Source organism: Dipodomys spectabilis, unplaced genomic scaffold (assembly GCF_019054845.1).
Source record: "Dipodomys spectabilis isolate Male_0828 unplaced genomic scaffold, ASM1905484v1 ptg000601l, whole genome shotgun sequence".
Lineage (NCBI taxonomy): Eukaryota > Metazoa > Chordata > Mammalia > Rodentia > Heteromyidae > Dipodomys > Dipodomys spectabilis.
Window position 1 is genome coordinate 289,125 of NW_024871278.1, and position 17,849 is coordinate 306,973.

Genomic DNA, 17,849 nt, shown 5'->3' on the forward strand with positions numbered 1-17,849 from the left:
TTTCCCCTTTCCATCTCTTCCCCTTTCCTCCCCATCCCCACTGCCACCCCCCCCCCCCTCCAAAGTTGTAAAGTTTGTTTTCAACATGAATTCTGGTACATCTCATTGTTATTTCCATTTTTCCTATTCTGGCCTTTCTTTAGTAATACTTTCAACTAGAAATTTACAGAAAGGTTTTATATGAGTAAAGAGCAACCACACTCCAAGAAGTCAGGGATAGAATTTACTTCAAGCCTATTCTTTTCTTGTACAGTAAAAAGGACAGCACAAAATAATTGGAATTTGTCATTTCTCTATGTTCAATTCCTCTTTTGGATTCAGTTTCCACTTGCAGTAACAGTTCTTTCCACTTACTTCCATTAACAATCTATAGTGCTTCTCCAGGTAAAATGAATGTTTTCTGGCCTCACTGAAATAGCTCAAGTATATTTTTGGACATGAGGTAACACGTGTTTCAGAAAAAAATTCGTAAGGAGAAATATGATATTTAAATGGCTTATAAAACATTATCTAAGTACATATGGTCATATAAGATGATGTTAAGTGAAATGGACCCCAAGATAGGGACAAAACTTGTTTTCTTCTTTCTTGCTATTGTTTTTTAATGTATCTAACATATACTATGTGATTTTTTTTGTTTCTCTTCTATTTTCTTCCTCCACAGTATACCCCTGTTTTCACTGTATTTGATGTCATTGACCTGTACCTTGCATATAAATTTTTCTAATACGGAGAGGGGAAGGTAAATAACAAAATGCTGAAACATGGATACAGTATGACCCATTGTAACAATGAGATGAACAAGACACTATGTAGAAAATTTACAACTTGGGGAAGGGAGGGGGGAGTTGGGACTGTGAGAAGAAAAGGGATGGCAGGGGAAAAACAAAAGAGGAGGTAACAATGCTTGATAGATAATGTAATCATTAACTTACTTATGTAACTCTAACCCCTCTGCACACTATTTTTTTAAAAGCATGAAAAACCATTTCCTGGAGCACATTATGTTCAAATTTCATAAATGCTCTGTAAATTAAAACCAATTTTAAGTGGGAAGAAGGTTCTCAGAAATATATTTTGTGGGTGAGTGTGTGTGTTGTGCATTATTTCCCAAGGGTAAATAAGTTAACAGTAGGAAAAACAATAAGAATCATAGGAGAAAGAGAAGCTCTGTGTTTAAGTATAATGGTTCAATCCACTTTAGAAGAATTTGCATTTTGAAACAATAATGCTAAGACCAGTATGTTGATTAATAGGAATGATATAGAGAGACATTACTACTAAGTGGAACATGAAGGATGAAGCCACTCTCTTTCATCTACCAGGGCTAAATCATGGTAGCTAATCATGAAAATTTGTAAAAAGAAGAATGGAAGAATAATTCTGGTTCCAACGAATGTCGGATATAAGAGCATGGACTTAACTGGAAATAATATCATGTGGAGAGAGCAGGAATTATACTAGCAATGAACTGGTTGCTAAGATCACATTTCTTTTTTCCTTTTCCTATTTTTTTTGATGGTTGTGGGGCTTGAAGTCTGGGCCTGGGCAATGTTCCTCCACTGTTCAGCTCAAGGCTAGCTCTCTATCACTTGAGCCACAGCGCCAATTCCAGTATTCTGGTGGTTAATTGGAGATAAGTGCCTCGGAAACTTTGAATTGCAATCCTCAGATCTCAGCCTCCTGAGTAGCTAGGATTAGGCCTGAGTCACTGGCACCAGGCTTAAGATCACATTTCTAACAATGTACATTCAGGATATGTAATGTGTATGTTCATCTAACTTTATATGAATTATTGTGTTAAAAATCTGTGCTACAGATTAGACTTTACACTTACAAAAATGTTTCTAGTTAAAAAGTTGATACTCCTGTAAAAATAAAACCTAAGAATTTAAAGAGGTCTGGGAAGTTCAGTTTGCATCCAGTCTGGGCAGAACAGTCTTTGAGACACTACCTATCATTAACCAGCCAAAAGCTGCATTGGAAGAATTACTCAAGTGATGGAGTACTAGTTATGAGCAAGATTGCTGAATAAGAGCTTGAGGTTTTTGCATACATACATACAAACATGCACATACAAACAGAAGCACTTATATGTGCAAACACATATATGCAACAACTCTCAGAATGTATATAAATGTTAGAAAATGATAGAAAATTTGTCCTGAGGAAGACTACAACATGTGATAATTTTTAATATTAGAAAGTCATCAAGTAGGAGGCAACAATGCTGGATAGGAAATGTACTCATTACCTTGCCAGTGTAATTGTAACCCCTCTCTATGGTATTTTCACAATATAAAAAACTAAACATAAAAAAAGTCCTTAAGTGAACTTTCCCCAAAAAAGGTTGAGAATATTACATAGATAGGTCGCAGAGATAGTAAGAAAATCAAGTTATCATAAGGGATCAGATCCATCCATGGAGGAATGAATCAGAGACCACTGCACGTGCATCTGATAATATTAATATCCTGTGTTAAATGTTAGAACATCTTTTTTAAATTGTACATAAACATCCTGAGCAGTCAGTCTAGTGGATAAGATCATCAGAGAAATTCAGAATTGCTAGTCTGTTTCTAGATTAAATAAACCATCTAACTATAGCAGGGCAATGTGATACAAGTATGGAATTCTAGCACTCAGACTAAGACAGGAGTGGAATTACAAAGTGATACCTTCCCTGGACCAGGTAGTATAATTTCGTGTCAATAAAACAAACCAAAGAAGAAGAACATAATACAGAGTTGGGAAGTTTGTCATTATGTTTTGAGAAGTCAAGTTTCCTATTGAAATGCAACTCATATATAATCCTCAGTTGTGTTTTAAATGCTCTCTTCATTACAGAATATTCCTAGATGGTTCATGATTTCCAACCAAAAATTTGAAAAAGTAAGTATCATTCTGTTGGATTCCAAAGAAATGATGAAGGATTACAAAATGTTAAGCATGGAGAAATAGAGAAGTTCCTCTAATGTAGGAATTTGTAGACCTGGCTAATTGGAATTTAGATTTAAAATAAATATTTTTTTTTGTAATTTCATATTCTATTGGATACAAAATTCTTTTCAAGTAAAAGATTTAATTTGCAAATTCAGAAATAATTCTGGCATTCTATTTGCCTAGAATATTCTTTCAAGTGAGATATAATTAGAACTGAGTTAATAGATAATTCCAACAGTTCATATATAGTATGATAATGTGATAATCTAGACAAGAGTTGCCAACAAATGGATGATACTAATTTATACATTTAGAAAAAGAGCAATTTTTGAGACTTTAGTATAACATGGTATGAAGAGTGTAATTGTGTGACATCTTTTTTTTTCTACCTACACTTAACACAGGAAGAAATTTCCTTAATTACGTACCTTTGTATACAATGATAAAAAATGCTAGGTTTGGGATTTGTTTTTATTTTTTTGCTGCTGTTGTTTGGTTTGTCCTAGGGCTTATCCTCTGGCCCTGGGCACTATCCCTGAGCTTGTTTTTGCTCAAGGCTACTGCTCTTTCACTTGAACCTCAGTGCCACTTGTGTCTGGCTTTTCCTGGGAAGTTTATTGGAAATAAGAATCTAAGGTACCTTCCTGCCTCGGTGGGCTTTGAACCATAATTTTCAGATCTTATCCTCCTGAATGTCTATGATAGATAAAAAAAATATATCTAAGTATATATAATATTTGCAAGTGTTCGGATTTCAAGAATACCACTGGGGAGAAAAGGAGATGCAGGAAAGTTTAGTGTAGCATTCTTTCCACCAAAGGAACAGCATCCCATTAGGAGAAGTGTAATACTTTTTCACAATAGTGATAAGCTAGTCATGATGTGAATTTAGGGATTTTAAGGTGTACCTTACATGTTGGAACCTGTTAGGCTAGTTTGACTTTACGGCATAAAACCTTGGGATTGATTGTCATAGAAATAATAACTTACTTTGATGAACGAATGTGTGCTCTTGAGGAATTAATTATTATATATACTTCATAGTTTTATCTTCTACCAGAATGTGGCTATTTTTTCTGTTCTCTTTTAAATATGCAATGCCCCATTGGAAACTGCATCTATTGCAGAACTGAATAAAATGCAAATAGGTACTGTTTTGAATGTCTCTGGTATGGCATGTTCAGAATTTGAAAATGAATAAATAGTAGTCATAGGAATTTTGAAGAACACGTATATTCTATCCTCTTACAATTATTCAGTTTTAAAAGTTAGGAGTTTCCATAGAATTGAACGGTTTTCTGTTTAGTATGAGGCAGTATTAAAATAATGTTTTTTTCAAAATTATGGCAAATATATTGTGAAAACATTGTATACTTAGATAACATTCAAGTTGATGACCCTCTGATAAAGGGGTAATTAATTCAAATTAGAAGCCATATAGTGTTCATTTTCTAAAAAAGTTAATACACATAGAATGACATTTACTATAGCATTACAGTGAAATTATTTGTAGCTTATTTTTTAATTTAATTTTATTGTCAAGGTGATATATAGATGGGGTTGCAGTACTTGTAAGGTAGTGAGTACATAATATGTCAAACATTTTGCCCCTCCCTCATTTTTCTCACACTTTTCCCTCACCTCATACCCCTCAGAAGTTGTAATGTAAATTTCCAATATGTTGTCTTGTGAGTATTTCTATTGTATTGGTTTGTCCTTTGTCTCTCCATTTTGTTGTTCCTCTTCCCTTGCCAAATTAAGATAAATGTATATAAAATACACAGGATACTGAAATCAAATACAGCAGGGGATAAACCATAGGGGAAAACACAAAACAAAAAAGAAATCACATAGTACATTAAAAAGAACAACGACAAAGAAAAAACTCTGTTTCCATATCTAGGACCTCATTTTGCTCAGCATCATCTTATATGGTTATATATACATAGCTATTGATATATTCTGCTCATCTGCCAGGACTATCCTAGACATTTCCTAGTTATTGCAAATGACAGAAATCATGGAATCTGTTTCTTTGTGTCTTGTTTATTTTACTTAGTAGGATTTTTGCAAGTCTTTCAATTTCCTTATGAATTAGAAGCATTGTATTCCACTGTGTACATATATATGTGTATGTATACATATGTGTGTGTGTGTGTGTGTGTGTGTGTGTGTCTGTGTGTGTCTGTGTGTGTATATATCATATTTTGTCAATTCAGTCATCGACTGAGTGGCATATTTGTGTAAAACCTGATTGCATGTAAGTGTCACTTAGGGTCATTCAAACATGACAAATGCCACTTCTCCAGATGTTCTAAAATCACGATTTCTAAGTAAGATAGGATTTTATGGTAGTACAAGTGTTGAGATATCTGCATGAGTCTAATGTATATCTTGGACTGAATTAGGCAGAAAGAAATCCAATATCAAATAGGACAAAAATGGTAGTGAAGAATATTCCCTTGAGAAAAATATAGGAGGCTGCCAGAAGTATGAAGAAATTCAGATAATTTTGAAGAATTTAGAATTGCAAGTTCAAGTATGTCTCTTTAAATAAAAATTATGTAAGTGGAAGGGTAAAAGATGTTAGAGAGAAGAAAATAACTGACAGCAAATCATTGTCCCAACTTAGAGTACAAAAGAAATAATCTATAAATTCCAAGTAAAAAAGAGACCAATATAATATGTCCCACTTAATTTAGGTACATGCAAAATATTTACTTGGCTTTTTCCTACTTTAATGCTTCAAAATAAAGAAGACATAAGAAAAGTTATGTGATTGTCATTACTTCAACCTGAACTCTAACTGTAATGAGCCCTCTTTTTCTCACTTTGCACTTGGAAAATAGTCCCTATGTTGATGATGTTTTGGCTAATTAGAGTCAGAGTTAGGGGCTTCTATTTGTAAAATTAACTCAGAATAATTTAAAACAGTTTTCCTCACGGTATCCAACTACATTTTCTGAAGCTGTACTTTGAAAACACCATCATACCTGAGCACATTATTTGAATTCACACTTCAGCATTTCCTGGACACATTCGACTTTGTGCCTTCCTTCTTTTTTATACATTCCTTTTCAGTTTATAGTTGTCCTATTGCCATTTCATCTGTACAAACTTCTAAGAACATGGTTCAACTACCACTTCTTGTGTGCACACACCCAGTCTATGTAAGAAGGTATTTTGTCCATGTTAAGCAATAGAGTAGTACTCACTCTCTGAGGAGAAAACTTCCACAGTATAACCCTATATCCACATTAGAGGATGTAGAATGTAAAGCAGTTTGACACAAACAGTGATACTAGAATTGAAACGCTCCTTTGGGACATTTTTTGTAGCTCAATTTGCCCAGGAAAAATATAAATATCCACAAACTTTGGAGCCAATTAGTAACTAACCAAATTAAGACTAGATCATAGATGTTGTGTTGATACACGTCACCTTTGTATTATTATTACATCAGAATCATTCCTTACTTGCAAATGTGTATGAGAAAATGAAAGAAAGGCATTAAAGCAAAATGTCTTACCTTTTTAAGCATTTAATCTTAGTGGGGACGGTAATGTCTGAACTCTTCCATTCAATAAAAGCTTGAAGTATATAAGAGCACTTCCTACATATAATAATTTCTGGCAGGTTGATTGACAGGGTTATTTCAGTATGGAGATATCTCTAACAATATCTTGACTTAAGTAGAGTGTATGGCACTTATGATGGGTCAATGGCTATTGTGGCATTTTCTGTTCTAAAGAAAAATCAACTTGAGGAGTTTTCATTAACATCAGTAAAGCTGTATGTTCAACCAAATACTTGGTGTTTCTTTTCCTACGTTTATAATAAGTAGGCTGATAAGATAACAAACATTTCTAAAGATATTTCAATAAAATCCCAAACAAATGTGGATACATGGGTCACTTGTGCTGTAGTTCAATCTATAATCTCGTGGCTAAACAAAGTCTTCCAAAATATTCGCAAAATAATTCTAATTAAAGTTCATGAGAGTTATATCTTAGATAGATAGATAGATAGATAGATAGATAAAAATAGACGTGTAGATATATATATGCAGAGAGAGAGAGGGAATGTGAGGATATTAAATTATATATATATAATAACCAATTATTAATTATCAAATTATGCCTCCATTTAATGAAGTATCATGTTTGAATACTTATAAAAGCATTAATTAAAAATTAGTCAATAACCTTCCATTAGGGGAATCATACCATGGTGCTAGAATGGAAGATATAAATCTAATAATTTTTATGTGGCATTCTAAAATAGAATCATGAATTAATTGCAAATTTAATTATTACTTTTATAGCATTCCATTAGCATTCACATGAATAGGAATGAGTTTGTCAGGATCACCTTCAATTTGTGGGTGGCAGTCTTGGCATTAGAACTCCAGGCTTGGGTAGTTTACTTATAATGCAAACCATTGGAATGACAGCGTGAAGATTTCAGATTGTTATGATTACAAAAAAGAACAAGAAGAAAAAAAACCCAGGAGTCACGGGCTCCTGCCTGTAATCCTAACTCGTCAGGAGGCTAAGATATAGAGAAGGCCAATTTGAATTCAACCAGGACAGGAAAGTCAAAGACATTCTTATTTCTAAGAGATCACAGGAAAAAAACAAACGAACATTAATTGGGCTGTGGCTCAAGGGCCGAGCACACTACCTTTGAGGAAAGGAGCTCAGGGACAGGGTCTAGGCTCATAGTACAAACCTAGAACTGTCCCCACCCCAAAAATAGAGGCAATAACTCCATGTCTCTGTGTATGGATGGATGATGGATGGATGAAAAGCATTCAGCAGGTTGCCCATGCCCAGCTCTCCAACCTGGGCAAGCTGGGACAAGCCTTGAATTGTACTAAGTCTGAGCCGGAAGGTTGAACATAGCATCCTTTTCTGCCATTTAATAAATGAAGCCTGATGGGACACCTAGCAGCCAGCCACTGCTTCCAGGGAGACCACAGTACCTATACTGTAGGAGTTGTCAAAGTTTCTGGCTCCATATTCTCTATCCCTCTGTAGAATGTGAGACTATACCTCTGCGGCATGGTCGCTATCACTCATTTATCATTCCTCAATGCTGAGTCACAGGCTGGTCCCAAATCTTGGCAAAGATAAGAAATAGTCAGCAATATCTATGCTGAAAGGGGTATGCCAATCAATCTCATCCTCATAATTCCTATTAGAATTGAGCCTTGATCTGTGAATATGGCTTAGTGGTAGAGTGCTTACCTAGCACGCACTAAGCCCTGAGTTTGATTGCTCAGTAAACACAAACAGAAAAAGCCAAAAGTGGCACTGTGGCTTAAGTGACAGAGTGATATCCTTGACAAAAGAAGCTCAGAAACATGGCCAGAACCTGAATTCAAGCCCAAAGACTGGCAAAAAAAAGTGAGCCTGGTGAGACATATTCTTCTGGGACTCAGAGGAGGACCGAGGTTATAGGTAAGAAGTAGTGTAGATGGCCGGTGCAGGTGGCTCACCCCTGTAAGCTACCCTGGAGGCTGAGATCTGAGGATCCCAATTGCAAGCAGGAAAGTCTATATGAGACATTTTTCTCCAATTAAGCATCCAAAAAGCCAGAAGTAGAGCTGTGGCCCAAGTAGTAGAGTGCTAGCATTGAGCACAAAAGCTCAGGGATAGGATAGTATGCAGGCCATGAATTAAAACCCCAAGACTGGCATGCACATGCACACACACACACACACACACACACACACACACACACACACACACACACACACACACACACACCAAGATAGAGCATTTGTCAGTCAGCCTGCAAAAGTTCCATCTCTAGCAACTCAATATTAAAAAGAAGAGGGAGAAGGGAAGGAAAGACATGCTCCACGAGGTGATATAACCAGTGCCAAAATTCCATAGGAGTTCTAAGTTGTGGATTCAGGAGAGAAGGTATCAGGCAGAAGGTGCAACATGGGCAAAGGTCCTGAGGTGTGGTGTAGAGCAGATGGTGTGGGTGGGATGAAGGTTCTGTGGCTTCAGACAAGTCTGGGAGGACATTCAAGGCTGGGTCAAGGTTTGTACTTGAGTCACACGTAGGGTACACGGTTGGGTCCCAGAATGGGGACCAGGGGGAAGATTAGCTTGCTTTTTACCAGGTACCCCAGCCATTTCCTGTGGCTGGAAGCTTATTTTTCACAGATCCTGACCCTCAGACCTCCTGTGCATGGAGGAGTCAAGGCAAATGCAGGGAAGAAAGCTTGCTTAAGAAAACCTTCTAGCCCAATGCCAGTGGTGGCTCAACCCCTGTAAATCCTAGCTACTCAGGAGACTGAGAAAGAGATCGTGGGTCAAGTCAGCTCAGGGGAAGAAAGTTAGTGAGACTCATCTTGCTAATTAATTACCAAAACCCCGAAATGGAGCTGTGGCTCAAGTGGTAGAGTGCTAACCTTGAGGGAAAATGTTAAGAGACCAGTGCCCAGGCTGTGAGTTCAAGCCCGCGTACTGGCACAGATGAAATAAAGAAAAGCTTTCAGGAGCTCCTAGTCTATTGTGGTGAAAGGCCAGATCAGCCGGGCACTGGTGGCTCACACCTGTCCTCCTACCTCTTCAGAAGGCTGAGATGTAAGGATCACTGTTCAAAGCCAGCCCAATTAGGAATCGTGGAGACTCTGATCTCCAAGGAACCTACAGAAAACTGGAAGTGGCTCTGCTGCTCAAGTGGTAAGCTGAAGAGCTTGGGGACAGCGCCCGGCCCAGAGTTCAAGCCCCATGACCAACACCTGGCCTGCTTGAACCTCCCTCTGTTGTTCTAGGCAGAGTACTTTCCAGTGGGCCACTGAGTGTCTCCCAATGTCTAGGTGTCTTATAAGTCTTGAGAGCAGCCTGTTTGGAGGCCATTAACTATAGAGCAAGCGACAGTACCAGAAATGGGTTGAGCCTTGGGACATGGAGATAATCAGAATGGCATATATCGTGGGTGTAATGTATATCTGAGCAGTAAATTGACATCTCAGACCACGGTTCTGGGCCAGGAGGGACAGAAGCTGCAAGATATCACACCAGGTAATGCCCACTCATGCGGGTATCACAAGAGTGTGAATTTGTCTCAGGAATTCATAGCCAGGTTGCTGCTTGTAGCAGTCGCTGTCCCTGGAGTCCCAGGGTTCAGAGGCATGCTTTACTCACCAGTGCTCAGGGGCAGATGAAGGTCTGCAATCATGGGCCGACTACAAACGAGCATCCGTACTGTCCTTCCCATGGACCTCTGGACCTGTACATGGATGTATCTCTTGAGAGTTTACTGTGACTATGCCTCAGGACTGTCCCCAGTTCTAGTTCAGCTCATCATAACCATCTTCCTGTGTGTGTTGTGGTGTGCGTATGTGTGTGTGTGTGTGTGTGTGTGTGTGTGTGTGTGTGTGTATCTGTGAGTATGCGCATAAGCATCTTGGGACTAGGGCTTGATCTCAGGGCCTGGGCTCTGTCCCATACTTTTTTCATTCAGGGCTAGCACTCTACCAATTAAGCCACAGCTTTTCTTCCACCTTTTGGGTGGTTATTTGCAGAAGAGAGTCTCACAGACTTTTCCAGCTGGGCTACCTCTGAATGGCAATCCTCATATCTCAGACTCCTGAGGAGCTAGGAATATGAGAGCATGAGCTATTACCATCTGGCCACAGTTTCTTTCTTGACTAAAACAGACTACCTCTCTCCATCTGAGCACCCATCTACAGCTACCCCTCCTAACCCTGGCTTCAGATGAAACATAACCTCTTCCCCTGAGGAAAAAGAAATGGGATCAGGTTTGAACTTTATTTTCTTCACACAGTCAGGGGCTGCTGGGAGCTGATGTGGAGGTCAGAGATCTAGGCCAGGGCAAGAAGACAGCTGTTAGAACAGAAGAGATTATGAAAATACAGGCTTACAGCTGGGTTCCAGTGGCTCATGCCTATAATCCTAGCTACTCAAGGCTGAGACCTGAGAATCAATCAAGATTCAAAGCAAGCCTGGGCAGACTCTTATCTCCAACGAATCACCAAAAAGATGGGTAGTAGAGCTACTGTAGTTCACATAGTACAGCAGCAACCTTGTGCAAACAAGCTAAAGCATACCACGGAGGCTCTGAGTTCAAGCCCTGGTACACACACACACACACACACAAACACACACACACAAACACACACACATCCTTAGCAGGTGCCAGTGGCTCATACCAACAATCCAAGATACTCAAGTGGCTGAGCTCTTAGGGTGGCAACTTGAAGCCAACCCAAGCAGGAAAATATGTGAGACACTTCTGTTTACTAAGCTACTAAAATAGATGAAAGGTGAGCTGTGGTTCAAGTGTTAGAGTGTTAGCCTTGAACAAAGGAAGCTCAGGGACAGTGCCAAGGTCTGAGTTTCAGCTCTAAGATTTTTTTTTAAAGACACCCTGCACCCCAATCAGGCCATAAATCCAGATTTTGGTCATTCTAGATCTCACTTCCGCTCCTGCCACTTCCACACTACAAGTGGCCGGTGTGTGGCCAGCACTGGGTTAAGAAGTGAACTTATACAAGGAGGACATAGCCAGGTCAAGGATAATGCCCCAGAACATTGAGGTACTGGCCAAACCAGTCTCTCATCCCCCAGTTGCCTTGCCCTAGAGTTCAAAATCTGTGCCTCTGTATTCTGGACATCTGGAATTGTCTAGAAGGACCTGAGAGGCCCTGCTAGGGCCATAAGATAGACTTGCCTGAGACAAGACATCGACCAATACTTCCAAGCCACCTTGGCCTCACCTCCCATGTAGACCCTGATCAACCTTGCTGGGTCAACCTTCAGTCATCCATGAAGCTTGATTTGGCCAGAGCCACTGGCAACCACCCTTCCTCCACTCCACTGCCAGCCTGCTGGGAGTAGGATATGCAGCCAGAGGCCCAGCTGAAGAAAAGGAAAGGATTGCATGACGACTGAACTTGCCCCCCACCCAGAGGCAGGGGAGAACATATGCTAGCTGGCCCTGCTGACCCAGAATCCTCTGGAAGTGGACAAAGATATGGACAGTCAAACTTGGGCCCCAAAGAAAAACTAGAATATTCAGGTCTCTGGCAATTTAGGACTCATTATAGATCCTAATAGGGGGCTAAAGGCAAGGTTGCCATGGAAGAGGGGCACCATATGAATTAGGAATAGGCAGACAGGCACTCAGGAAGTGGACAGAGAAAGATGAGGGAAAAATACACGCACGCACGCACACACACACACACACACACACACACACACACACACACACACACACACACACACAACAGGTAGCCCAAGGCCTCAGCAGTCCCTGAGCACATGAATATCCCAAACCCCGATAAGATGGCATTATTGTCCTCAGACCAAATGTAGACAAAACTCAGAGCCTCTCACACATCTGGAATGGCTCCTAACACAGCATAGCATTTCCTACTGTACACAACGTTATGAAGAACACTCAGCCACCTTATTTTTGGTTGTTGGTCATAGGGTTTGAACTTTGGGCCTGTAAACAGTCCCTCAGCTCTTCAGCTGAAGGTGTGCGCTCCACCACTGGAGCCAGAGCACCACTTCCGGTTTTCTGGTGGTTCACTGAAGATAGTCTCACAGACTTTCTTGCCCAAGCTAACTTTGAACTGTGATCATCAGATCTCAGCCTCCTGAGTAGATAGGATGACAGTTGTTAGCCACTGGCATCTCCCAGACTCAGCCACTTGCTCTACCACTTGAGCCACGGACCACTTCCAGTTGGAGTTTGGAGATGAGACTCTCATGGGACTTTCCTGCCTCGGCTGGGAAATAAGATCCTCTGGATCGCAATCTCCCATGTATCCAGGATGACAGGTGTGAGCCACCAGCACAAGGCTTATGGTCTCTCATTCTTAAGAATTCCCACCTAGTCCTCCTCTAGATAGTACCACCTAGACACTCTTTAACCTCCCTCAGGGACAGCAAAGTGAGGCTTGGAATCTGGGTAGGACCATGGGCATTAAAGGCCTCCTTCACATCACTACCCCTCTCTAAGCTCCCATCCATCTCCTCTGGATGGCCTGGTCATCTGGGGCAGATCAGACCCACTAGGAAATCTGGTGGATGCCCTGTATCCCCCGCACCTACCAACTGGTACCTGAGGATTTCTGGGGCGAGCTACTCCATATCCAGGTGGAAGACATTAGGAGGGTTGCTGATAACCAGGTCCAGGGTTGCCCAGGGCAGAAGGAGTGTCCAAATCCCCTCTGTCAAAGGAGACACAAAGCATGGATAGATCTACTAAGAGCTACAGGGCATGGCCATTCACCTGTCATCCAGGTTCCTTGGAGTGCTGTTATATGTTGACAGTCCTGGGGCTTGACCTTGGGGCCCAGGCACTGTCCCAGAGCTACTTTTGCTGGAGGCAAGGGCTCTTCCACCTGAGCCATGGTGCCACTTCCAGCTTTTTCTGTGTATGCGGGACGTAGGAATCAAACCCAGGGTTTCTTGCGTGCTAGGCGAGCTTACTACTGCTAAGATACAATCCCAACCCTGGATAGCTGCTCTTCTGTGACACCTTGGGCCTGTCTCCGGACAGACTTGCCCATCTTTACTGAGTTTTTCACCACTAGCTCTGGTTGGAAATGAACATGCTCAGCTATGTTGTCCTTTATCTACCGCATCTTTGCTCTGTGTGCTTCCTGTCAGATCCTCCTTGTTAAGCAAGACCCCCTTTTAAGTGCTGCCTCTAAGAAGCCTGCTCCAATCACCCTGGCAGAGAGGGATCTTCTTTACTCTTCAGGCTGCTGGCCCTTTCAAGCTCTGCCTACCAGCTGGTGTGTGTTCAGAGAGCACAAAGGGGAAGGTCTGGCTTTTACCACCCAATTTCTGAAGGCTCTGATACACTACCCAGAGACCGTTAATGTATCACACTTCGGAAGAGAGCATTCAAGGCTCAGGCAGTCTTGGGGCAACACATGGGACCATTTCTTTATTTGGGTTTGAACTGAGGATCTGGGAGCTGTCTCTCTGAGTTTTTGTGATCAATGCTGGTGCTCTATCACTTGAGCCACAGCTCCACTTCTAACTTTTTGGTGATTCCATGGAGAGTAGAATCTCACTGGCTTTCCAGCTTATGGCTGGCTTTGATCTTTGATCCTCAGATCTCTGCCTCCTGAGTAGCCAGGATGTCAGGCATGAGCCTGAGCCAGAGGTGACAGGCACCAGAGCCTTTCTTTTGAGCTTCTGTTTATCTCATGTCAATTAGCAAGCCCTAGTTAAAATAGTCATTTACAGGGGATCAATTTCCTCTCCTAGGTCAGTTAGTCCAAGGAGATAAAGTCTCTTTGAAAAAGGAGACTCTGAGTTGGCCTAGGTGAGTAAGTGTGTTAGAGTATGAGTTTCAGGGATACTTACTCCCATGTCCGCAGTGCCTCATCCTCCCAGTGGTAAGTAAATCCAGGATCCCCATCCCAAGGAGGGAAGGTAGGGGATGGTACTTAAGGTCATATCAAGAGGGATGATCTGATTTCTATCCTGTAGCTGAAGCCGGGAGAAAAAATAGACAGAAGGAGAGGTTAAGAGGAACATCAAGGTACGCCCCCTACCTTTGGATACAAGTACCAGAGAGAAGACTGAATCCATCCTTTTTGGTAGTAACATAAGAGGTGCCCACTATTCATTTATTTTATTTTTTGTGAGTCCTAGGGCTTGGATTCAGGGTTTCGGTGTCATCCCTGAGCTTCTTTTACTCAAGGTTGAGGCTCTACCACTTAAGCCACAGCACCACATCTGACTTTTTTTCTGGTGCGGGGGAGGTGGTTTATGGGAGATAAGAATATCACAGACTCTCCTGCCTGGGCAGGCTCTGAGTCACAACCATCAGACCTCAGCCAGGATGAGCAAGAGCCAACAGCACCTGTTCACCACCATCCATTTATAATCCCCTAGGGCCAGTCCCAGGCCACCCACACTGCACCCTCCATGTTGTGGGAAGCAGACATGGGTGGGTTTGATACTTCAACAGCCTACCTAACTTTGAACATTTTTCTGGGTCAGTCTGATAGCGGCTTCCTTCTTATCCACAGCAATGACTTGGCTCTGTCACAAGAAAAAATGTCCCCCACGAGGTGTCAGGCCTGGGGTCTTTCCTCTGTACACCACCCCCTCTCCCCAAAATGACATAAAACAAAAGTAGACATAGAGTGAATTCATTTTCTTATAATCAATGTCTAGCATGATATGTGGTGGTAAGGATCAGAGCCCTGGGATAGTGCTGTGCAGTTGGACAACGTGATGTCTCCTCATCCACTTTCCTTAACAGAGAGTAGTGGAGAAGGACTCATCAGACAGACTGACAATGAATAACCATCATGGTCTAGCCCGGGCACAGAGGGGCTTACCTCAGGGAGCTAGTTCAACAGGCTGAGCAAGACAGCTCCTTACGCCAGCCCACCTCCAGAATTAGAGGGCCATCTTGGGTCCCAGCCACATGGGGACACTAAGCCACCTCCTGCAGCACCCATTCAACAAGTTCCTATGAGAGAGAGAGAGACAGAGACAAGAAGACAGACAGACAGACAGACTGACAGAGACTCTTATCTCCAAAGAACCACGAGAAAACCGGAGTGATGCTGTGGTACAAGTGGTAGAATGCTAGACTTGATCTGAGGGGCTTGGGGACAGCACCCAGGCCCAGATTTCAAGCACCATGACTGACAAGAAGTGGACTTCCTACCACAAGAAGTGGACTGATTAGCACCCATAGTCTTAGGGAGCATGACAGAGAAGTCCAGCCAAGCTTCCTGTAAGCTGGGGCACATGAGTAGGCCATCCAGCTTCTCCATTCCTCATTTTCCCCAGATGCAAAACTGAACACAGTGAAGGAACCATTTCCTCATGGGGATAGGGTAAGGATTAAAGAGAGCCATGTTTTGTTTCACAATCTCATACCTGTTACATGATAAATAGCAGGCCCCATCTGAGCCCTTTCCAGCTATCTTCCTGTCATATACTCACAGAATTGCCAAGAACCTTCTCTGACGACCGCTCCCTCTATGCTGGCCCTGCCCAGAGATGCTCCTGTATTGATCCTTTGTTTCCTCACAACTTTCCTGTGAGGAGACTGAGGGCCGATGGTTCCAGGCCCAACCCAGAGCTTCAACTTTGGTCAAGAATCGGCTGCAATGGACTAAGAGTTTGGGATAATCCATCTAAACCATTAGACTGAGCATGGCGCAACATGTCTTCCATCCCAACTACAGATGACCACGCATGGTGGCCCATGCCTGTCACAGGAGGACCATGATCCAGCCCAGCCTGAGCATATATTGAGTCTCAAAATGCCAAAGACAGAAAGATTTAGCTCCCATGGTAGAAGACTTGACAGGAAAACCTAGGCCTTGAGTTCAAACTCTAATATACCAAAAAGAATCAGAGGCCTGGTGCCAGAGGCTCATGCCTATAATTCTAGCTACTCAGAAGGCTGAGATCTGGAGATCACAGGTCAAGATTTAAAATAAGGTTGGCCTCGCCCCTCAGACGTCATGATCAGAAGACCCAGAGTCTGACCAATGCCAATACGCTCCATACTAACAGGGCTCACATCCTTACTAAATGCTGGTCACACTCTCTGTCCCCCTGGGGAGCCACTCCCTGAGGGCCCCACCCCCAGGTCCTCCCAAGCTCCCCTGCCACCACCAGGCCCAAGCGAGTAGACAGTTCCAGGGCACAAAGTTCCCTTGGTCTTATAATTTAATGGTGTTGAGTCCCCTTCAAGCATCTCACCCTTCCAAGCCCCCAGACTTCAGCCACAAAGCCCATGCACACCCCCCCAAGATAGTGGTTAGAAGTTACCAAAGGGCCCAGCGCTCCTTTTTGCAACCCACTTCTACACACACTCACTCACACACAAACATACAAAAAAACACACACACACACACACAAGGCCCGGCACGGGTGGCTCCTCTCTGTCATCCTACTTACTCAGGAGGCTGAGGTCTGAGGATCACTTTTAAAAGCCAGCCCTTGCAGGAAAGTCTGAGAGGCTCTTATATACAGTGAACTACCAAATAGCCACAGGGGGAGCTGTGGCTGAAGTGTCAGAGCACTAGCTTTGAGCACAAAATTTCTGGAACACCACCTAGGCCTTGAGTTCAAGGCCCACTTCTTGTACCTTCAAATACACACAGACATAGATACAGACAGACAGACAGACAGACAGACAGAAACACACACACACACACACACACACACACACACAGGGACAGCCCAAGGGGTCAGCAGTCCCTGAGAACAGAACCATGAACTCATTCCATTAGGATCACATCCCACCCCCAAGAAAGTGTCACTACTGACCTCAGACCGACTGTAGACAAAACATTGAATCTCTCACATATCTGGAATGTCTCATAGACCAGCATGGCATTTCATACCATATACACGGCTATGCAGAAAACTTAGCCACCTCTTTTTTTGTTGTTGGTCATGGGGTTTGAACTCTGGGCAAGGTCACTGTCCCTCAGCTTTTCAGCTAAAGGTGAGCACTCTCCCACTTAAGCCACAGCAAAACTTCCTGTTCTCTGTTGGTCCATTAGACATCAAGTCTCACAGACTTTTCTGTCCAAGCTGGCTCTGAACCATGGTCTTCACATCTCAGCCTTCTGAGTAGCTAGGATGACAGCTCTGAGCCACTGGCGACTTCCGGTTTCAGCCACTTCACATACCCAGAGGAAAACCATCTCATAAGGCCACAAACTTCTTGCAACCCTTCACTTCAGAATTTGTCACCAAGCATCCAAACACATCCTTTATTGGAGAGAATACAGTCACAGCAATCCCACCCCTGCTACCATTTGCCCACTCCCTGCCTACCACAAGCCACATCCTCTTGAAGCTGTGTCTTCAAGCTAGGGTAAACTTGGAGAGTTCTTAGAAATGTCTGTACAGTGG

General features: G+C 42.3%; 1 pseudogene; it reads right to left on the minus strand.

Moving 5' to 3' along the window:
* Positions 1–17,849, minus strand: part of LOC122100780 — a 105,739-nt pseudogene that overhangs the window by 66,150 nt on the left and 21,740 nt on the right.